This window comes from Rattus norvegicus, chromosome 5 (genome assembly GCF_021556685.1).
Source record: "Rattus norvegicus strain SHRSP/BbbUtx chromosome 5, alternate assembly SHRSP_T2T, whole genome shotgun sequence".
Classification (NCBI taxonomy): Eukaryota; Metazoa; Chordata; class Mammalia; order Rodentia; family Muridae; genus Rattus; species Rattus norvegicus.
In genome coordinates, this window is record NC_141538.1 from 112,121,048 (window position 1) to 112,145,149 (window position 24,102).

Genomic DNA, 24,102 nt, shown 5'->3' on the forward strand with positions numbered 1-24,102 from the left:
CCCAAAGGCATGAGATTTTCACCCAGTTCATGTAACAAGAAACCAATTATCCCCTCTGATCAGCCTACTATAATTATTTTCCACTTGGCATCTGCTAGGTATAGTCATCTTTATCTTGCTGTCTTTGTTTTCTAGATTCCATTTTGGGATGAGGACGCTCTAATTCATTCTCATTTTGAGTGTTAAGGAATCATTCTTTGAAGAAAAATACTGCAAGAAAAATAATAATGTAACTCTAACTCAATCTAATGTTGAGGTCAAATTTTAATGGTCATAGTGGGTTAGGCACTCAAATCATATCCCTGAGAGGCTGCTACCCTTTTTGAACTATATATATCCATATATGTATGTCCATATATATGTGTGTGTGTAAATTTTATTAATCTGTCAGAAAATATGCAACCTCTTCCTTGGTTTTTGAGAGATTTTTTACATTTGCTAAGCATTCAGAGATTCTCCTGCTGTGTTTTGCCTAGTCTTTTTTTCCCCTAGGAAGATCTGTTCCTAATTGTTTCTCTCAGTCTGACTTGGAAATCAGCTCGAATCTGATAGTAACAAAGTAGTGTTGAGGGAGTGATTCATGCTGAATGCGGCTATTCATAAAGCCTCCATACAATACTGAATATTTGAACATTAGATAAGTGGTCACATAGTGCCAGATCCTCAGCAGTGAGGTGTATGGACAGGAGATGTTCAGGCTAAGTATAGCTTGCCATGGCACTCACCATTTACCCATGGTAGGACACATATATCCTAGAGATAATAGCCTGAAATGCCAAAACCACAAGCTATAGGATCCAGAAGATTATCTAATAAAATGGTATATAAGATAGAGTTAACAAGACAGCACTCAGCAATGAGGGAGTAACTCAGGCAGGTTGACTTATGTCTGACTTATAGTCACTCTAACTAACTAAAGGTTACTTGAGTTGAATCTTACACTGTCTGGATTTTACAGAGAGAGAGAGAGAGAGAGAGAGAGAGAGAGAGAGAGAGAGAGAGAGAGAGAGAGACTCCAGGCAGGCTATAAACTACTCTTCTAAATGAGAAATTTGTCAATTAGAAGAAAAATTCTATTTCAGGCACACAGTATGGGGTTCTTTCATACAAACAGTCCTAAACACATTTCCAAGATTTGTGCTTATGTTGGTCTGAATCTCATTCATGTTAATGCACTAATTCAAGTGTCCTAGTCAAGGATGGGCCAATAGATCTTAATGAATATACACAAAGCAGTCAGTTTCTCTTAATGAAATTTCTGCTACCCGAGTGTTCTTTTTGTACTGTTTAATCAGTTGATGAATAAAAAGTGTTCCCTGATACTGGGATGCTTTTCATTTTATATCCATCTTTTGTAGAATGGTAGAACTGTAGACAATCTCCACACAAAGACCCAAAGAAGCTCATCTGGGCCCAACACACCAGCATACACCACTCCTCCCAATACCTCTTCCCATACTCTCATTTTGTCCTTCTGATGACTGAGCCTCTGACCTAGGATCCCTTCCAGAGGGTGCTTATACTAAATCATGGGTTGTGTAGAACAAAACTGGGTTACCTGAAAGCCTCATGCTACTATATTTTTTTCCTAGCTTTTACTGGGTTTTCGAAAAGTCAATTTACATTAAATCAAAAGGACTCAAATTCATTAGATTGCATAAATGTGTAATTTCACCTTGCTTTTTGAAGTGTCTAATTTAGAATAATTTAATCTAGAGCGAATCTAATTAGAAATATAAATGTTTACATTAAGGAGATGTTTTGAAACTATATTGTCTTGTGAAGGTAAACACAGTGCTTTAAATAGGCAGCCTCTTATTTAGCTCCCTTATCCATTTTCTTCAAAGTACAAATGCTTCAACACGAGTTGCAAATATGGAGAAACCAATTAACTTTACATCGAAGGCAAACATCTGACAAACAGCAAGCAGAGACTAGTCGCGTTTAAGAAGTGTGATATTGCTCTATGTTTATGTTAATAATGGAATATTTTTTTTTGTCTGCAGCATTTTTCCTTGTGGAGAAGGCGGCTCTCTATCTTCATAGCCAAATAGAGCTGAAGAGGGACCTGAATGCCTGTGTGCCTCCCAGAAGCTTCTTTTGCATCTGATTTGATGAGAACATTTATACTTTCCAAAAAGCCTTTTTTTATATAGATATGAGCTTCGCTAGTTTTATCCCTAGAGCCTTGGGTATTTTGGTGGTTTTGATAGAATAGATCAGACACACGTGTTGGCTGCGGAGCATTTAAACATACATTATCGATTCTGCTGTTTGAAGGTAAAAATGCTTTCAGAAGAAACTTGGAAAACAAGTCTAAATCAATTGAATGTGAAGACCAATAGAAATCCCTAGATATGGTTTCCACAGCAACGATTCGAATGTTGAATATTTCTTCGCACTCCACAGGTAATTAATTGCTTCATTGACTCAATAAAAAATTTTGGAAGCTCCTATGTGATAAGTAACTGAACAGCCGAAGAGTAAAGGCAAGCTGGACACCATTCCTTGTCACCTTCTTTCATCCTATCTTTGTGTCCCCCGAGAGCTCACAGCATACTCAGGGCACTGGGAAAGTGAGTTAAAAAATAATGTGATATGTGACACAATAAAGGTGGGAAAATGTACTTTCAGCATAAAAAGAAGCAGCTAAAATTGTCACTTGGGACTAGAGACAGACTGGAGAGATTTACTGTTAAAACAGTAGCAAAAAGGCATTTCTGTTGTACCTTTAAAAATAAAAATGGTTTTCGAGAGAGACTGGCAAGATGCAGACTGAGGCTGAGTGGTTGGGGGATAGGAAGCTTCCCTGCTCAAGCAAACAGCAGGGCAAAGCAAAGATCCCTGAGAGGGCTCTATGTGTCGGGAGTGCTCCTTGTGGCTTCTTCTCCATGTTGTAGTAGTGCAGGATGTGCCTGATGCTGGCAAAGAACATAGAGATACCATTAGACCTTCTTATGACATCACAACAAGCTTGTGTCTTTCACTACAGTCAATGGGAAATGCTGAATGGCTGACAATTTACACCTGATACCCACAATAGGCAATCATATAACCCCTCACAGCACCGGCCACTGTTTCTATCTCTGTGCCTGCCAGGAAAGCAGTGGTCAAATAGGATATTATAGCTGACTTACCTGAGAGCATTGGATATGCTTCCCAGACACCAGACATGGTATTTAATAGTCTTCACCATCATGACTTATATTCACATGCTAAATCTCACAATTTGCTGTTCAACTCTATCTCCCCACTTTTGTCCTCTTAGAGATGAAGAATTTTGTAGCTTCTGAGCACCCAGAGGCAGTTTGAAAGTTATTTTATTGTCTTTCCTCTTTGCACGAACCAATCCTATTTACTTTACTCTTTTCCCCTTCTATATTACAATCATTTAAGATATTTCAGTTGTGGTTTTCAGAATATTTTTTAGTTTTTTTGTATCATCCTTATATTTGATAAAATAAAAAGTAACGTAGTACTTAAAGATTCTTACTAACATTAGACCTTGTAGAAAGTATTATTCCCAGCCAGTTCATATCATGCTGTAAGTAGGATTTGTCTGGCATTGTGTTGGGAATTTTTTTGAAAACAGCTCTATTGGTGAATGATAAAATTTCTTTAATGTTTTGATCACTCTTTGTTCTTTTCTATGAATTAAGTTTAAAACATTTTAAAGCAGTCCTGTGAAGTTCTGTCTTATTGTTCACAGACGATTTCTCTAGCAATCTTCAAATTCTATTCTTATCACGATCAGCAAGATATAATAGGAGGAGGATCGGTTGGGGGAATCTGGGTTCAAATCATTTCTCTGTCTGCTAGTGAGGAAGTGAGAAAGTTAATCTGTGAAAATTGTCCTAGGATAATTGTCGAAAATTCTCAAAGTGTCCTAATTTGGATGGTAACGCGAACAGCCACTTTGGGCTTGTCAATTACTAGTCTGTGCCTCTCTGACTAGGCTCTTAGCTAAAAGGGAACAATGACATCCAGACAATACAATTGCAGAGAGATTTAAATATTCACGTTTCTAGCATAAAATTTGATACATAGAAAGAGTTTCATTAACTAGTTCTTTTCATTTTTTGTTCATTTTTAAAAATAAAAATGACAGCCTTTCAAATCAGGTAGAATTTGTATATATATAAATTATCTAAATTATCTAAATATTTGATACAGAAATATATTCAGGCTTATAAAATTCAGGCTAAAATATAGGTAGAATATAACAAAAATCATTGCTATTTCCACAGCCAAAGTCATCACTAAGGACATTGCAAATGCAGAACTACACATGTAGTGGTCCACTACCCTTTAACTAGACATACAAGCATTCATGATGATCTCATACACACTTGTGCCTCCCGTTTTCAGAGTAAATAAGGTTATAATAGGATCAGTCAACTTCATTCTGTGGATGCTTTACTGTTTTCGGATAAGGAAGATACGTTGTCGAGAGTAAATTATGAAAATGATAATTGCTGGAATAAACAGTGTTAAAGAGATTGTTGCCTTGTAGTATTTCCTCTATAACCCTGTCTCTGTTAGGAATTAAAGGTTCCTATACTACACAAGAGTACACAATTTTACAAAATAACTACTTGAACTTAAACTCCTTCTTTCCACAAAATTTCTCAAATACTAGTACTCAGTAGAAAGTACTTGGGAAATACCAAGTTACTTAGAGCTCACCTTACCCAAAACTTTTCCATTTACTATCCCATTAGTTTTCCAACAAGTATAGATTTGCTTAAAACATTTTATGTTATGTGGTTAAGTAACATTTCAAGTCAGACGATATGATAAATGTTTTAAAAAATAATTAGAACCTAGAAACAAAGAATATATTACAAAACAAAAATTAAAGCAATGATTCAGTCACTGTAATTTGGTTGAAAGAATTAAGTATTCAAGGATTTAATATAGTCTTACTATGTTGGCTGTATATTGAGTTATTCTCATGGCAAATATGTTTACTTATTTGTGTTCATATTCATGGACTGAGGGGCTTGCACACCATAAAATCATGAACAAAACTGAGATGTTTAAAAAGAAAAGGGTAGAAAAACAATAAGAAATAGAAGCTCCACTATTTGCTTGGTGGACTTCAAGAGAGCACAACACCAACACCAGCAGGGGCCTTTCTCCCCTTAGCATCACTGCCTCTTTTTGTTGAAAGGACCTAGGGAAAGGAGAGGGGAGACAACAATGCTACAGGGGGATGGCATTCCCATCTGTCACACCCTCATCCTTATAAGGGTTAAATTTGTATTCGTTAAGCTGTTCACAATAAAACATTTTACCTCCATAAGCTCATTATGAATGCAGGGATTCAAAAGAACAAAATAGCATCATTTAATGAAGAACCATTGAGGGGAGGAAACTGGTTGGGAGAGTTGATGATGAGGGGAACAACTGGGGCAGGGAATAGTGGGTGAGGGATCTGGTGTAGGGAGAGCCAGGGAGAAATATGTCCTTTGAGAGTCTCCACCCAGCAGCCAAGGGAAACAGATGCAGAGACCCACAGCTAAACAACACATTGGACAGACATGCTTGGCGAGTCCTGTGGTAGGGTTGTGGGAAGGACTGAAGAAACTGAACTAGATAGGTACTTCAGAAAGAGACCAACAGAGTAAACTAATGGGGACCCTGGGGGCACCCGGAGACTGAACCACCAACCAAAGAATAAGAATGGGCTAGACCTAGCCTTTCTCCCATATATAACAGATGTATAACCTAGTCTTTATGCGCGGGGTCCCCAACAACTGGAGCAGGGGCTATCCCTGACTCTATTGCCTGACTCTGGATTCTGTTACCCCAACTGGGCTATCTTCTCTGGCTTCAGTGGGAGAGAGTATGCGCCTATTCCTGTAGTGACTAAATGTGCCAGGGTGGGTTGATATGGAGTGAGAGTGGCTGCCCTTTCTCAGAGGAAGGGGCAGTGTGAGGGGGAGGGACCAAGAAGGGGGATGCCTGGGGTCGGGATGTAAAGTGAATAAATAAATAAGTTAAAGGAAAAGGAAATAAATCTCCCTCCCTTCCAAAAACATTGAGAATGGGAGGAGTGTGCAATTTGTGTCCCATCATGAAAACCTCAATTGGAATAATATCAATGCATAAAACTTCCTTTACAAGAGATGAAAAAAACCAGGTGAGAATTATACCTGGGTAAGGCACAGAATAAGAAAATATGTGTCCTCCTACATCCTGGTACATTACCTGTCTACACAGAACACAGCTTCTGATTTACTACAATGCCAAGGGAACTCACAAATTTCCAGGCTCCAGACATTGCCTCGTGGACTCATGCTCTTAACCAGTTCCAATTGCCATGCACTAAAGTAGTACCCGTAAACTTAGATAGCAGGATGCACATAGTGGATCAATGTGTCAGGACTTCTGACTCACTAATCTAGGCACCTTCTCTGCCTGCCAGAAAACTCCAGTAGAAAACAGGATTGGATACTCTGGCAGCTGGTCTGACCACAGTCTCTGACTAGGCCCACTGGGGAATGAGATACTCTGATGAAATCAATATATAAAGACTGTAAGAGTCAACACAAGACCATAGGAAAATTAATAAAGCCGAGAGTAGCTTTTGTCTATAGGATTAAGCATAGAGATTTAGAAGGCAGTTTAATTCAGTGAGTCATAGCTGTCCAAATTGTTGAAAAGTGACTCTTGAGGAAGCAACCCTCAACAAAACATTTGTCCCATCCCCTGTAAGGATTAGCTACCATTTCAGAAGAGGGGGCATGAGTATATAAGAATCAGATCATAGGCTTGTGGAAAGATGTCTTCTAGACTTTCATCAACCCACAGAATTCTAGACAACCATTAACCCACTAAAATTTCAGTTATCTATACTGGGCCAGGATAGGACTATGTGCAATCAGGCATGGAAGGAGGACTTAAGGGGCCCTCAAACTTTCTGTTGAACTGTTGTGTATTGATAGGCTCGGGGAGAGGAGGAGCCTTGGTGGTCTTCAGTGTTTACATTCTGATGACCTCACCACGTACTAATGAATATCTCCAAATGTTTATCATATAGATGGCTGTGGTTCAACTCAGTGGGTCAGAAAGCAAAATGAATAGATATAAAAGTGAGAAAAAAAATTGTAGCAAAGGGTGGAGTGAGACCAAGGTCTAAGGTTGTAAGAGATGGGAGAGGGTTGTGGGATGAGCACAAGACCTAATTAAACAGGAGATGGAAAACGTGAGTGCAAGATAGACCATGTATGCTAAATGTAGTTGTACAAAAATACCAACGAGCACATTCAATTAATAAAAAAGTGGTTATAAATAACTAGGGCCAAGTGATAGGGGAACAAAATGAACACCAGAACCTAACCAAGAGGAAACAGAGTGCTGTATCTTAAAAATGAAAGAATTTAAAATGAGTCCTTTAAAAAAGCCCAGTAAAGTGCACAAAAACACATATAAGTAATTAAACCAAATACGATTAAAAGTACACAATTAAACACAGAGTTCATTGGAGAAATAGATATCATATAAGGAAACAAAAGACTGGAGGTTAGGAGCATCTGACTAAAACTTTCTATAGGTTGTTTCAATAGAAGATCCAGTTAATGGAAGAGCTTGAAGGGGCTCGAGACCCCATATGAACAACAATGCCAAGCAACCAGAGCTTCCAGGGACTAAGCCACTACCTAAAGACTACATGGACTGACCCTGGGCTCCAACCTCATAGGTAGCAATGAATAGCCTAGTAAGAGCACCAGTGGAAGGGAAAGCCCTTGGTCCTGCCAAGACTGAACCCCCAGTGAACGTGATTGTTGGGTGGAGGGTGGTAATGGGGGGAGGATGGGGAGGGGAACACCCATATAGAAGGGGAGGGGGAAAGGGAGGGGTTAGGGGGGATATTGGCCCGGAAACTGGGAAAGGGAATAACAATCGAAATGTAAATAAATACTCAAGTTAATAAAGATAAAAAAAAAAGAAGATCCAATTAAGTAGGAGACGGAAGAGCTGTACAGCAGACAGGACAGACTATATAATTTACCCTCTCCTCAGGGGAACAGCAAGAAAGGGAAAGACCCCAGGAGTTCCCATACACTGTTGAGTGAACCTATCTTGCTATGGAATTTCCAGAGTGACCTGAGACAAAGAAGAGGAAAGCTACAGTGAAGAGCGTTGTAAAGAACATGGAGACACCTTTTTGACATACTGATTGTAAGTTGTTTGGACATAGACCTTGCAATGAACATTCTAGGTCATAGGTTTTTAGTTTTTGGGGGACTCTCCATCTGTAGAGATCCCAGACAGTTCATTGTTTGGAACCTTTCACGGTCTTGTTTGTGTGAGTTCAAGTTGTTAATGGGAATTGTTTTCTCTCATTTGCTCTGTCTGGTCTCTGCTGTGAAACTTGGATGCTGGAACTTGGATGCTTGGATGCTATTCTCCTCCCCGTCACTTGCCCTTAGCTCTCCTCGGCTCAGTCTTTAAATTTATCTTCTTGCCATCTGCCATAACCATTGCTCCCTCTTCCACTTCATTCTTTCTTTCAGCCTCTCTTGAAGTTGGCTATGTTTTACCTCACGTCAAGTTACCCTCAGCAGATGTCCATTTACTTTTCAATAATGTAAAGTCATCTTCATCAGTGTTTTGTAAACACACAGGATCAGAAGTTTAGAAGGGTATTTGATAGCTTTGTTTCTCATGTGTGCATATTGTGTACACATAAAAACCTATGCACTGAAGGAATAGGAATAACCCAGGACAGGATTTCTCAGATTTCTAGTTCATTTTTCCCCCTCTTCTGAAACAGTTCACTTCAAATGGAGTTTTAATTGTATTGGCTGTAAGTGAATGGAAACCAAGTTAATATTGAACCAGCAGATGGAAAAATCCTTAGCATTGAACAGTGAAACAACTTGAATTCTTTCCCCTCTTTTGCCATCTGGTATCGGAGCTCATATTTGAAACATTAGCTGTTCAGAAAGGAGGATTTTTTTTGTTGTTGTTGTTGTCTTTTTTCGTTTGTCTCAAGTAGGCAGTGCTTATCTTCTCAGGAAAAAAAATGTTATAAATGTGAAGGGAGTCCAGAACTAATATTTAACAGTCACATAAAAGCTTAAGAAAATGTGGAGTACAAAGTCAGTCTAAGGAGATGCCATTTCCAATTTATTTTCATAATCTAATTCTGCCTTGCCTGTAAAGGTTAATCTAAACCCAGCAGAACCAAGTCTTCCACTGCTTGCTTGTTATGGGCCCTGCTATAATATTTGACACATAGCAAAATGAATACAGCCCTTGTTCACAATCTAGTTGTCATTTTTTTCAAGTTGTAGCAGATAACATTTTTTCCCAATGTAACCCTCAAATTATCAGCAGCTATAGTGTGTACAGTGGTAAAAACGTTCTCAGGAAACTTTTAGAGAAGAATTTGTTTTGAAAATAACAACACAGAACATTTAGCCACCATTCACTTAAATAACAGGGTGTACCACCCTTTTCTAGATAGCCAGGCACTTGGGAAATGAGAGCCTAATGACCTAAGTAATTTGACTATTAAATTAAACATTAGCCTAAGTTGGAAAATCTATTCAACATTCCAAACTTGTGCCCTTCAAGTCAAGCATTATACCTCCGAAAGCAATGGCTTTTAGAATTTTTTTTATTGTGTGCCAAACTGCTCATCACAGTTTTCTTGAGCATTTTGATTATACACAAAACATTAACTACCTAATATGGTTATTCTCTAATACTTGAGGCCAAGTGGACCTTAGTCTTAAGTAAGGTTCTTAGGCACTTGGAATGACAGCTGTTGCTTAGCAATTGCTTGTCTTTGGGCAAGCTTTGAAGACTGCTGTGGTTTCCATTTGAGGCATTAATAGCTTTCTTTCCTTGGTAGCCGAGTGAGTTCTGGCCAGACATCTCCTCCCTATGGGAATCCAGGAGCCTCCTATTAACCATTCTTTAGACTTAGAAATAACGTGTTCACTAAACAGTCTGTGAGTGACAAGCTTAAGAAGATTACGGATCATACTCATTAGGCAAAAGTTAAGTACCTTTTTGCACAAACTTGAACCTTTATCCATCAGTTTAATCTGACTCTGATCTACTTACTTGCTCAAGACAGAGCCTTTGTCTTTCTCTCTTAATTGGCATTTCAGGTGTGAGAGCATCGTGAGGCTCAGAGTGTCAGTGGTGTGCGCAGCTTAATCAGTCAAGGGACTGAGACCTGGGAGTTCTTTGAGAAGCTACAAGTGACCTCATAGTAGGCCTGGCTTCATCCTTGTCTCTCAGTACTCTTATGTCTTTCACACAAGAGCCTGTGTAAGTCTGAGAATATCTGCCATGGTGACTGTTGCCTGCTATTTTATGGTCTGCTACCCAAAATATTTCTATTTCTTTCCTCAGTGTCACCAACAAAGTTTTGTTCACTCCTTGACGAGTTTTGTCTGCTTGGCTCTTATTGTTTAGAGATTCCTCATCCTTTAGATAGACCTTAAAGCCTGTCCTCCCTGCCTTCCACCTCTCTCCACTTTGCCTCCATCCATGTGTATACTGCAGTTGCATTGAGTTATCTCATGTCTGCTAAAAAAGTCAGAACAGAAACAATAAGCAAATGGCATCAAGAGTATTACTCGTCATTCAGTTCAATGTCAAGAGCTAGATTACTGTTCATCTCAGCTTTGGCAGACAGGTAAATCTCAGTTTCTGTTTCACAGATGTAAAATAAAGATGCACAGCAGTTGAATGTTGAGAAAGATGGGTGCCAACGCATCACTGTGTTACTCAAATCCCGCATGTTCACTGCTCTCCTGTGGCAAAACCAGGGTTAGGATCTTGATGTTCTTAGCCTCAAGACCTCTGGAAATTGGTGAGAATGGGAGAGTCTCCAGGCTCTTTTAGGAGGATGCTCTCATCAATGGACCTTTCCTAGTACATATATATCTTCTGGTAACACAGCAATATTGGCACTTCTTTTCCAGTGTATAGATTCTCAATGGACCAAAAATGTTAACCAAATTATTTATTTATTACCTAAAATGTGTTTATTAGGATAGTCCCCACTCGTCTTGAACCAGGGTAGTTTGAGCATTGCTTCTTCCCGAAGGAAGAATCGCCTGTCAGGTTTGGTTTTCTGCATGTATTTCTGCTGACAGAGAACGGTCAGACAGCCAACACACAAAGCTACTGTCTGTGCCTGGCTGAAGACTGCAGTGATTTTAAAGCATCCCGGGCATTTCACATACATGAAGTATGTGGATTGGGGCTCTGCACCAGGTGCTTTGTGTGTTTCATCTTTCTTCTGGAAAGGGATGAAGGAGGATCCTTTGTGAGGGTCATGTTCCTATAGGGAGGTCATCACCAGCAGAGTCAAAATCATCATCTTTGTCATTGAGGTCGTCGTCGTCATTGGAGGCATCATCATCAGCATCATCATCACCCTCCTCCTCCTCCCCCCTCCTCCTTCTCCTCCTCCCCCTCCTCCTCCTTCTCCTCTTCCTCTTAACTCGAATGCACTTGCATAATTACAGAAAAAGTACTGTGCTTCCTAGAGTTGGACCTGGGACCTGTAAGTCAACCTGACAACTGACCTTTACATGCAGGGCAGATCATTTATTCTCTTTCTTCTTTTATCATGTTCAGTCTTAATTCTAAAAGAATAATCTTATAGACTCAACAACAACAAAACCACTATTTGATACATTTTAGTTTATTTTGATAAAAGACAGCGTTTAATCTGTATTGAGTATGTTAATGGTTTGCTTTGTTTTTCAGTTTTGGAAAAAATATGATGTTTGCACCATGAAAGGAAAGAATGAAAGATAATGAAAGTACCAGATGTACAATCAATTCAATGTAAAAGTGGAGTTCCTGTGAAACAAACCATCTTTCTACCCAAGCAGTCAGGTATCAGGTCACTGATGTGCCTTTCTCCCTTTGGAACCTTCCCTATTCGTAGGTCAGAGCACTGTCTTTATTTCTTCTTCTGTGTCTATCTTGCCCACCTTTTAAAGCTTTAGTAAAGCAAAGTACACACAGTACATTCTCTGTGTCTGACTTTCTCATGCTGTGTTTGTGAGATTTCTGGCACTAAGGTAGATGGGTATGATCTGTTCAATTTGATGTCTACACAGTTGGTTCTTCTCTAAAAACAAACCAAATTGATTTGTTTAAGCTTTTGGAATGGTTTTAGTTTCTAGTAAATAAATACGATGTTTCTATGAATGCTTTTGAGCATCTCTTTTGGTTAGTATATGTGTACATCCTAGTGTTTATTTAGCTGTGACTTATATTTATAATCCCTCTTTGATTATGTGTTACAACTATTTTCTCTCAGTCTGTGACTTTTCTCCTAGACTTTTTCAAATTTAATATAGTACAATTTTCTAATCTTTATTTGGCTTGTCATTTTTGATCTTCTGTTGGGATTTAAAAATTAGTTTGTAGTTAGATTACGAATATTGTTTTTATGTCATTTTCATATGTACATACTTTTTCATATATATGCACATATATACTTATATGCACTTTGTTCTTATTTTGCATCCTTCATTGTATCTTCTCCTATCACTAATGGTTTTTTCCTTCCCAGCAAGTAGAACTTTAAACTCTGATATCAACTCAAAGAAAAACATATAATTTATATAAAAAGTTTCAATGTTTTTACTTGTGTCTTTAAAATCATTGTCTTTATGGGATGGATTCATGGTATAGTACGGTGTAAGGTGATTTTTCATCTATGCTATAGCCCATATCTTTTTTTGATCTGTGTGTTCTTTCCACCTTAGGAGAAGTGGATGATAGTACCACAAGAAAAGACGTGATCTTAATGTGTCTGGCTTTTCTACAGAATACTAAACTTCAAAGCACTTGCCTTATTCATTTGCAGGACATAGGGCTCATTTCTTAAATTGCCCTTCTGCAGTTTTTTAAAGGATATTTGGGTAAGACCACCAGAAAGCATCCTTGAAGAACACTGGCAGTGGAAGGTAATGTTTGATTCGTAGGCATATAGGTAATTCTCCTTTTGCAAAATTCCCCATTACTCTATGCTATAAGAGTTCTGGCCTGACATCAACCTCAATACTCAGGCTTGCACTTTCTTCTCAATGACAGCTCTTCTATTTGGTAGTGAATGCTGTGAAAGGAAGGAACATTCTTGAAAGGCAGTCTGGCAGACTTTATTCATGGTTTGACAAGCACATATAAACACAGGTTTACTTTGGGTTGGATGGGGAAGAGTGTCTACTTCTGTGCTTGTTGGCATTGTGCTTTGTGAAGATCTCAAAAGACTTGCTAAAACAGTCACATACCTTCTTTGCAGAGGACCCATCAAGGAACAATAATCTTTTAGATTTCTCTTAAACAGCTGCTTTCTTAACCACTATTACAATTGCAAACCTGTAGTTCACCAGTGAAAAGCTTGTGTTAAAAAATGCCCAAAGGATGATTTGTAGCAAGACAAACATCTCAATGCTGATTGGCGTTTCTGCCTTGATAGACCTCTTGCATGGTGACTTCAATGCTATATTATATTTTGCAGTAATGGGAATTGTGTAGTGAACCCAGGACCTAAAGCCCGTTAGTTAAGTATTCTGCCAGTGAGCTACATCTCCAGCTCTCAATGCTAATGTTTTTATCTATGAACAATGGCACAATATTCATTTTAGTTATTCTTTTAAGTCAAAATTCCAGCTATGTTGTTCTACTATCTAGAATTGACTACTGAAGGGAAAGAGCTCTTCAAGGTGGACGTTTTATGTGACCCACGTAGGTTGGAGCTATTCCTCCTGTGGCTTGTACCCCATTTTCTCTTTGGGAAAGCATTGCTTTCACACCACAGTGCAGCTTTCAGTTTTCAAAGGCAGTGCTAATAAGGAAGCACTCCTTAGGAAGACACGGAAAGGTCAACTAGCACTTCTTAACTAGTTTTGAAAAACTTCTGGCTTCTATGGTGATGTGAGTATATGTGCAGACATAATTGTTCAGGGCTCATTCTGCAACTTAGTTAAAAACTGTGTGCCTTTCTCTTGCATATGGCCTTTTAAAATGTCAGTAACTTTTGCTAATTCTAAGCCAATTATTTTTGTATTTTTAAAAGTATGAACTCATACTGGTCATATGCATTTCTATATTGGGATTAATAACACATGCATTGCCATTTTCAAGGAAAATGCTTATTTTTGTTATTATTTTAAAATCAGTGTATATAAGATTGCTCAGTGTTCAGTGATGGTGATAAAGAGAAATAAGACGCAGATCCTTATGACTTATACTTAATAGAAAAAATGTACCTTAAAGATTAAGCTGTGGTCCAAAGTCTTCTCACCTTTAGTATTCTCACAGTACTATTTAGTATGTAAAACCTGTGTCCAGGTCACTTTGAAAATTTCCCAATTTCTGAGTTTGAAGGTCGTGTTCTGGTGGGAAATTCACCCTAAAGCAAAGAGATCTCAGCTTTAAAGGCATAGTGAACAGCTGTTGCAGTTTCCCACCGTCCATAGCACTACAACATGTTTAGGTGAAACAAATAATATTTATTATCCTTTTCCTCTGTGTTTTCATTATGCTGATTGTTCCTTTCACTCATAATTTTACAGTTTTCAGATGGTGTTTATCTATGGCATTAAGTAGCCTTCTGTTTTGCCAATGAGGGCCAATAGGTGGCCTTTATTGCAGTCAAGAGTATAGTGCTTATAATTCTTTTAGAAGGTGAGATAATTCAGTGGTTATAGTTGCTTGCTCCTAAGGCTGATGATCTGAGTTCAGTTTCCAGGACTTTTATGGTAGGAGAAAAGAACTAATTGCTGTGACAGATGTCCTCTGACCTATATGTGCAACATATCATGGTAATCTTGTTCATGTGCACTCACCCTACCTCTTATTAACTAACTAACTAACTAACTAACTAACTAACTAACTAACTAACTAAATCAATAAATAGATAAGTGGAAGAAGACCTTTAAAAACAGAAAAGACAGGTCTTATATCCTTTGAATTCTATATAAATATAGCTTCCTGTAGGCAGCAACCTTATTAAAATCTTTGACACTGCTATATAGGGCCTCTGGGAACAGGAAGATAGGGGTACTCAAGCTGCAGGTCCCCTGCTGTCCAGACACTGCCCAGATCTGAAGGGACCCAGTCAAACAGCTCCCTGCACCCAAATCTGGTGGGAGGAAGAGCTAAACCTTCAGAGTGGCAAACACGCCTGGGAAGCTAGAAGAGACTACACTCAGCCCATATTTCTGACCCTGTGCACAGGGACCCAAGAAAAGGTGGGCCAGGCCCTTCTGCCCTTCTGGTTGCTGCCCTCACAGAGAGCTGAAACGCAGTCCCCGAGGAGCAACTTCAGGTCCGGGACCAGAGGTAAGACCAACTTTTCTGCTCTAAGTGACCTGCCTGATTGAGGCAGGACACACACCCAAAGGAACAGCTGAAGACTAGTAGACAGGAAAGACTACTCACCTGAAAGCAGAACACTTTGTTCCCATAACTGGCTGAAAAAAAAAACAGGAAAACAGGTCTTCAGCACTCCTGACACACAGGCCTATAGAACGGTCTAACCACTGTCAGAAATAGCAGAACAAGGTAACACCAGAGACAACCTGATGGCGAGAGGCAAGCTCAGGAACCCAAACAACAGAAACCAAGACTGCATGGCATCATCAGAGACCAATTCTCCCACCAAAGCAAACACTGAATATCCATACATACCAGAAAAGCAAGATCTAGATTTAAAATCACAATTGATTATGATGATGGAGGACTTCAAGAAAGACATAAAGAACATAAAGAGAAACGCAGGAAAACATAAAGAAACAAGTAGAAGCCTATAGAGAGGAATCACAAAAATCCCTGAAAGAATTTCAGGAAAACAATCAAACAGGTGAAAGAATTAAAAATGGAAATAGAAGCAATAAAGAAAGCACAAAGGGAGATATCCCTGGATATAGAAAACCAAAGGAAGAGACAAGGAGCCATAGATACAAGAATCACCAACAGAATACAAGAGATAGAAGAGAGAATCTCAGGAGCAGAAGATTCCATAGAAATTATCAACATGACTGTTAAAGATAATGTAAAACGGAAAAAGCTACTGGCCCTAAACATACAGGAAATTCAGGACTCAATGAGAAGATCAAACCTAAGGATAATAGGTATAGAAGAGAGTGAAGACTCCCAGCTCAAAGTACCAGTGAATATCTTCAACAGAATCATAGGAGAAAACTTCCCTAACCTAAAGAAAGAGATGCCGATAAACATACAAGAAGCCTACAGAACTCCAAATAGATTGGACCAGAAAAGAAACTACTCACATCACATAATAGTCAAAACACCAAATGCACAAAACAAAGAAAGAATATTAAAAGCAGTAAGGGAAAAAGGTCAAGTAACATATAAAAGCAGACCTATCATAATTACACCAGACTTCGCAACAGAGACTATGAAAGCCAGAAGATCCTGGACAGCTGTCATACAGATCCTAAGAGAAGACAAATGCCAGCCCAGGTTATTGTATCCAGCAAAACTCTCAATTAACGTAGATAGAGAAACCAAGATATTCCATGACAAAACCAAATTTATGCAATATCTTTATACAAATCCAGCACTACAAAGGATAATAAATGGTAAAGCCCAACACAAGGAGGCAAGCTACACCCTAGAAAAAGCAAGAAACTAATATTTTTGCAACAGAACAAAGAGAAGACGAGCACACAAACATAATTTCACATCCAAATACGAATATAACAGGAAGCAATATTCCTTACTATCTCTCAACATCAATGGACTCAATTCCCCAATAAAAAGACATAGATTAACAAACTGGATATGCAATGAAGACCCTGCATTCTGCTGCCTACAGGAAACATACATCAGAGACAAAGACAGATATTACCTCAGAGTAAAAGGCTGGAAAAAAAAAACTTTCCAAGCAAATGGTCTGAAGAAGCAAGCTGGAGTAGCTGTTGTAATAGCGAATAAAATAGATTTTCAACCAAAAGACATCAAAAAAGATGAGGAAGGACACTTCATATTCATCAAAGGAAAAATCCACCAAGATGAACTCTCAATCCTAAATATCTATACTCCAAATACAAGGGCACCTACATACATAAAAGAAACATTACCAAAGCTCAAAGCACACATTGCACCTCACACAATAATAGTAGGAGATTTCAACACCCCACTCTCATCAATGGACAGATCGTGGAAACAGAAATTATACAGAGACATAGACAGACTAAGAGAAGTCCATGAACCAATGGACTTCACAGATATTTATAGAACATTCTATCCTAAAACAAAAGGATATACCTTCTTCTCACCACCTCGTGTTACTTTCTCCAAAATTGACTATATAATTGGTCATAAAACAGGCCTCAACAGATACAGAAAGATAGAAATAATCCCATGCATACTATCAGACCACCACGGGCTAAAGCTGGTCTTCAATAACAATAACAATAACAATAACATATACATATACATGGAAGTTGAACAATGCTCTACTCAATGATAACCTCGTCAAGGAAGAAATAAAGAAAGAAATTATAGACTTCTTAGAATTTAATGAAAATGAAGGTACAACATACCCAAACTTATGGGACACAATGAAAGCTGTGCTAAGAGGAAAACTCATAGCTCTGAGTGCCTGCAGAAAGAAATAGGAGAGAGCATTTATCAGCAGCTTGACAGCACACCTAAAAGCTCTAGAACAAAAAGAAGCAAATACACCCAACTTAATAAAGATGGAGAAAAAAAAAACAAATGCATGCAGAAAGGGACTGGATATAGATCTCTCCTGAGAAACACATCCTGAGCATGTCCAATACAGAGGTCAATGTTAGAAGCAAACCACCAACTGAGAATAGGACCCCCTTGGGGGGAATTATAGGAAGTATTGAAAGAGTTGAAGGAGCTTGCAAGCCCAGGAAAACAACAGTGCCAACCAACTACAGCTTCAAGGGACTAAACCACTACCGAAAGACTATACATGGACTGACCCAGGGCTCCAACTGCATATGTAACAGAGAATAGCCTTGTCGGGGCAGCAGTGGAAGGGAAAGCCCTTCGTCTTGTCAAGGCTAGACCCCCAGTGCAGGGGAATATGGGGGAGGGCAATAAGGGGTATGTATAAGGAAAACACCCGTATGGGGAAGGGGGAAGGGAGGGAATAGGGGCTCATGGGCAGGAAACCGGGAAGGGGAACAACCTGTGAAATATAAGTGAAGAAATATATAATAAAAAATTTAAAAATTAAAAAAAAGAAAAAAAGATCTTTAACACCATTACCTATCTGCTATGGATTTTTGAAAGTAGATATACAAAATTCAATGCATCTATTATTTTAATGTACAGTGATTTGCTGTTTTTTGGTAAGGAAATAATCAAACAGGCTGCTTGCCCAGGTGAATGATTTATTAGATCTGCAGATTTCAGTAAATGCGTGGTAAGTGAAATAGTGAAGTGTCACTAATTATCAAGAATGGTCACTAAGAGTCAGAGGAGTTATCATAGAGGGTAAAAGTGTCTCCCACTGACAAACTTCTGCTTGATTTTTGACAAAGGAGCCAAAACATCAAATGGAAAAAAGATAGCATTTTCAGCAAATGGTGCTGGTTCAACTGGAGGTCAACATGTAGAAGAATGCAGATCGATCCATGCTTATCACCCTGTACAAAGCTTAAGTCCAAGTGGATCAAGGACCTCCACATCAAACCAGATACAGTCAAACTAATAGAAGAAAAACTAGGGCAGCATCTTGAACACATGGGCACTGGAAAAAATTTCCTGAACAAAACACCAATGGCTTATGCTCTAAGATCAAGAATCGAGAAATGGGATCTCATAAAACTGCAAAGCTTCTGTAAGGCAAAGGACACTGTGGTTAGGACAAAACGGCAACCAACAGATTGGGAAAAGATCTTTACCAATCCTACAACAGATAGAGGCCTTATATCCAAAATATACAAAGAACTCAAGAAGTTAGACCGCAGGGAGACAAATAACCCTATTAAAAAATGGGGTTCAGAGCTAAACAAAGAATTCACAGCTGAGGAATGCCTAATGGCTGAGAAACACCTAAAGAAATGTTCAACATCCTTAGTCATAAGGGAAATGCAAATCAAAACAACCCTGAGATTTCACCTCACACCAGTGAGGATGGCTAAGATCAAAAACTCAGGTGACAGCAGATGCTGGCGAGGATGCGGATAAAAGGAACACTCCTCCATTGTTGGTGGGATTGCAAACTGGTACAACCATTCTGGAAATCAGTCTGGAGGTTCCTCAGAAAATTGGACATTGAACTGCCTGAGGATCCAGCTATACCTCTCTTGGGTATATACCCAAAAGATGCCCCAACATATAAAAAAGTCACGTGCTCCACTATGTTCATCGCAGCCTTATTTATAATAGCCAGAAGCTGGAAAGAACCCAGATGCCCTTCAACAGAGGAATGGATACAGAAAATGTGGTACATCTACACAATGGAATATTACTCAGCTATCAAAAACAGTGACTTTATGAAATTCGTAGGCAAATGGTTGGAACTGCAAAGTATCATCCTGAGTGAGGTAACCCAATCACAGAAAAACACACATGGTATGCACTCATTGATAAGTGGCTATTAGCCCAAATGCTTGAATTATCCTAGATGCCTAGAACAAATGAAACTCAAGACGGATGATCAAAATGTGAATGCTTCACTCCTTCTTTAAAAGGGGAACAAGAATACACTTGGCAGGGAATAGAGATGCAAAGATTAAAACAGAGACTGAAGGAACACCCATTCAGAGCCTGCCCCACATGTGGCCCATACATATACAGCCATCCAATTAGACAAGATGGATGAAGCAAAGAAGTGCAGGCCGACAGGAGCCGGATGTAGATCGCTCCTGAGAGACACAGCCAGAATACAGCAAACACAGAGGCGAAAGCCAGCAGCAAACCACTGAACTGAGAATAGGACCCCCGTTGAAGGAATCAGAGAAAGAACTGGAAGAGCTTGAAGGGGCTCGAGACCCCTTATGAACAACAATGCCAAGCAACCAGAGCTTCCAGGGACTAAGCCACTACCTAAAGACTATACATGGACTGACCCTGGACTCTGACCTCATAGGTAGCAATTGAATATCCTAGTAAGAGCAGCAGTGGAAGGGGAAGCCCTGGGTCCTGCTAAGACTGAACCCCCAGTGAACTAGATTGTTGGGGGGAGGGCGACAATGGCAGGAGGATGGGGAGGGGAACACTAATAAGAAAGGGGAGGAGGAAGGGGATGTTTGCCTGGAAACCGGGAAAGGGAATAACACTCGAAATGTATATAAGAAATACTCAAGTTAATAAAAAAAGAAAAATAAATAAAATAACCAATTAAAAAAAAAGAAATCAACATATGGTTATCCAGAACTTGCAAAATGGTAAAAGCATGAAGGACATATCTTCTGAACTAATAAAATTAGAATAGTTCAGTGATTAAAGCTGTGTGATGACAGTCAAACTAATTTACGTACCAGTATATACACTTTATAAAAACATACTTTGATTTAATATTGAAATTTATGTGCACCCATTTAAGTACTATTAAAAATATTTATTGAATCATGGAGTGCTCATCTTGCTAGGTGGCCATGTTTGGAGCATCCAGCCTTTACTCAGACAGACAGAAGTGTGATGAACAAATACATGATGGAATGGGAGGAAAGATAATAATGGATTGATCTATGTGATGTGGAGAGAGGCAGAAGTGGGGACATGGTGGTAACAAGTGGAGAGAGGGCTGAGGTTCACAATAGAACAGGCTGTTGCCCAGTAGGGTCTGCAGGGTGGCTTACAGCAGCCTGGAGCTTATGCAGACATAGACTCGTCCCCCAGAACACAGTACTAGGACATGGGATCACCCTGACTTTGGGCAATGACTAAGGTCTGACATGAGGGTTTGCTCACTTTCTGCTTTGGATTTATTTGAAGGATCACCATGGTCCATGATGTCACCAGATGCCATGTTGATGTCTGTGGTCCCTGCTGTTGTCCCAAGCTGAGGACAACATGAAGCCTGAGATCCATATGACTCTGAGATTCATGAGACACACTGACTGAAGCCTTGGTGCCTGGGGATGGGAGCATGTTGATGTAAGAGGCCTATGTAATCACCTAAGGCCATGCATCTATCAGTCCTCAAGCCATGTTGATGCCCATGAGCCAGTTTGCTGCCCAGGGCCAGGCTGATGTGTATGGTCTGCACTGCCACTTGAGGTATGGTGATATCTGGGTCAGTGCTTGTCAACAAGGGTCATATCTGGGTCCATGGTCATACTGTAATTAGGGTTGATGTCTGTCGCCTGTGTTACCACCAAAGTTCATGTGGACTTTTGTGGTTTGTGCTGCATCCTGTTGATGTGAGAGTGCTGTGTTGCATCCAGAGATTATATTGATGTGAGTGCTTGCACTGCCACATGAGGCCATGTTGATGTCTAGGGTCTTGGCTGCCTTTGAGGATCTCATCTTGGTCTGTGGTCCTACTGCACCCAGGGGCCATGTTTGTAGTCTGTGCTGTTATGCTGTGCACTATGTTTAAGCCCATATACTTCTGTGCTCCTGCTGACTGTAACTGTGACTGTACTTTTGCAATGATATTGTAACTACAGACACACAGTTGAGAAAGAGGGATATGGATGGCTTCTGTGACAAATCCTACTCTCAACTCTACCCCCCAATAAGTAATAGTAACAGCTTAAATAGGAAGCCATCATAAAGGACTCTTCAAAAGTGGAATAAGGATGCTTATGTGTAGCTCTCCACAACTGATGGATTCTGGCAGGGCTGTGGGAGGAGGACTCAGTTCTATTTAAGGGGCAGGCTGCTGAGAGTTTGACTATGTTCTAGTGAACATATAGATATGCAAACTGGACTTGCTTTTTAAATTTTTCTTTTTTTCTTATTTTTAGTTTGATTTCTTAGGGAGGAAGTCACAAGAGAGGGGATAGACATTGAAGGACTAGGAAGTGTCATCTGGTGTACAAGATGTGACAATCCCAGGAAGTAATAAAAACATTATGTTGTTGACCAAGCCAGCTCAGTCAGTCAACAGGGTCTCAAGGGAAGGAGCGAGGATTGAAAAGACAAAGACAATTAGACAAAACTATAACATGACTCCAGTCAGTGCTGAGGCTGAAGCAGCTTTACTTTTCTCCAGCCTGCTTTTATATCATTCTGGGTACATCCCAAAAACATGGTTAGTTCTTACATCAAAGACAAAGCAATCAAGTAGTAAACAATGAGATCACATAAGATAGTATCAGAGTAGTAAGCCAAGGGACCACACAAGATAATAATCAAGCAGCATAGTAAGCAAAGAGATCACACAAGGTAGTAATTAAGCAAAGTAGTAAACAAAGCCCCATGGTTATTGTTTCTAATATTCTTATCTGAGTCTACTTGCTTGTCCGAGCCCAGTGAATAATGCCAAATTCCTAGAAGCAGATTCCTAATATGTGACTGTTGCTATGTTCCTTACTATTAATGTGGTCATATCAGGTTGCTCTTTTTTCTGATTCGCAGCATATTAGCACTGGGACATGTGTTATTACCTAGCAGGTTACCTGGAAGCTATCTGGAGGGTGAATTTTTGGTTGTGTGTATAGGGTTTCTCCAGTGCAGGTCAGTGTCTGTGCTCTCTTTGATTGTTAATCCAGAGTCTTGAAGTGATTATGCAATCCACTGAGGACCTGCTAAATATAGTGTTTTAAATTTCAACAGTGAAAGTCTTCCCCCACTGTCCTTAAATTTGAAAGCGACTGAACAAATTTCTCTTATACTTCTTATAAAAATAAAGATAGGATTTCCAAAGAATGTAAAACTTTCCCTACCAGTAAAGTTTTAGACAGTTATCAAATGACTTAAAGCAGGAGATAATAATAGAGACTTAAAAAAAAAAAAACAAAACGTAAAATACAGCATTTCCTACTCTGAACACTGTAATTACTATTTACAGCTAGATTATGGGGAAATCTGTGGGTGTTATAGAATTCAGTTTCAGAATTATGGGAACTGTGTTTGCATAATTAAAGGGATAGTTAGTAAATTCCCTCCCATTTTCTAACCTATTTAAGCAGACCACATATGTGCCAATATTTCTTTTCTAACTATGGTACAAGAGACAACCAACTTTAAATCTTGTGTTGGTGAGTAATCGCCCTAATAACTGTGGATAACATCGGGTTCATAATTAGTGAATTTGCTGAGGTATTTCTAGCAATGCATTAGATATGGCATAGATACAAATTTCTGCTTCATTAAATGACTTTATAGACTATATTTTTGCTGCTTTTGCGTATGTGATTTTCCTCCTGTTTGATAGCAGGGTTACTTTACAGCTTCTTAATGAGAATACCTTTTTTATTGGAACCTTTTCTGAAGTTTTATTGAAGCGCTCAGTGACCTATTTCTAATGATTTGAGAGCTCTGAAATGTTCTCTCCCTTATTTAAGGAGCTTTAACTTATGTTTGATTACTGGCTTTGGAAGTAGACTCACTATCTAATTTTAGGAAGGAAACCTTTTCTTACAGGAGAAACAAATTCAAAAATAACCTTGCACATCACAGGATACCCATGAATTATGGAAATGGCTTACTTCCCTGCAACATTTATTAGGTAAAGGAAGGCAAAATTCAGAGCTGTTTCCCCCTTCACTGCTTTCCATTGTACTTCCTTAAGAAAACTTCCATTTTATATCCTCTTTTATAAAAAAGATAAATATATAAGTTCCCTATTCTACTGAGATCCTAGGTGCTATGATTTCATATTCTGTAGAAACATAGATATATTTGACATAGGGTGTCTCTATAATGTGTGGAAAAATCTAGGCATCCATATTTGTCAAGCGAGGTGAGTATTAGTACTAGATTTTGGAGCAACTGAAACATTCAACAAGAAATACTTTGATGTGGGATAATGTTCCTTCAAGAAGCCATGGGTTGTTAACAAAACCAATCAACTCCTCCTGCCCCCCCCCAGGTTTAGTATATCTCAATTCCCAGTTGTTGGTCAGGGGTGTCTATAGGCTCCCAAAACAAATACGAGTAAAGTAGTTGCTCTTGGTTGCCCACTAGAACTTGATGGTAAGATGA

General features: G+C 39.1%; 1 long non-coding RNA gene across 2 annotated transcripts; it reads right to left on the bottom strand.

Moving 5' to 3' along the window:
* Nucleotides 1-1,276: 1,276 nt before the first annotated feature.
* Nucleotides 1,277-15,993, bottom strand: LOC102554351 (uncharacterized). Of its 2 annotated transcripts, XR_015620313.1 has the most exons (4): nucleotides 15,688-15,993; nucleotides 15,439-15,470; nucleotides 14,265-14,407; nucleotides 1,649-2,921 (listed from the first exon to the last, which is right to left on the bottom strand). It is a non-coding gene; the product is annotated as an uncharacterized LOC102554351 (long non-coding RNA). The 2 variants fall into 2 exon arrangements; XR_015620314.1 differs by lacking the exon at nucleotides 15,439-15,470 and having other exon boundaries at nucleotides 1,277-2,921; nucleotides 15,659-15,981.
* Nucleotides 15,994-24,102: the final 8,109 nt, after the last annotated feature.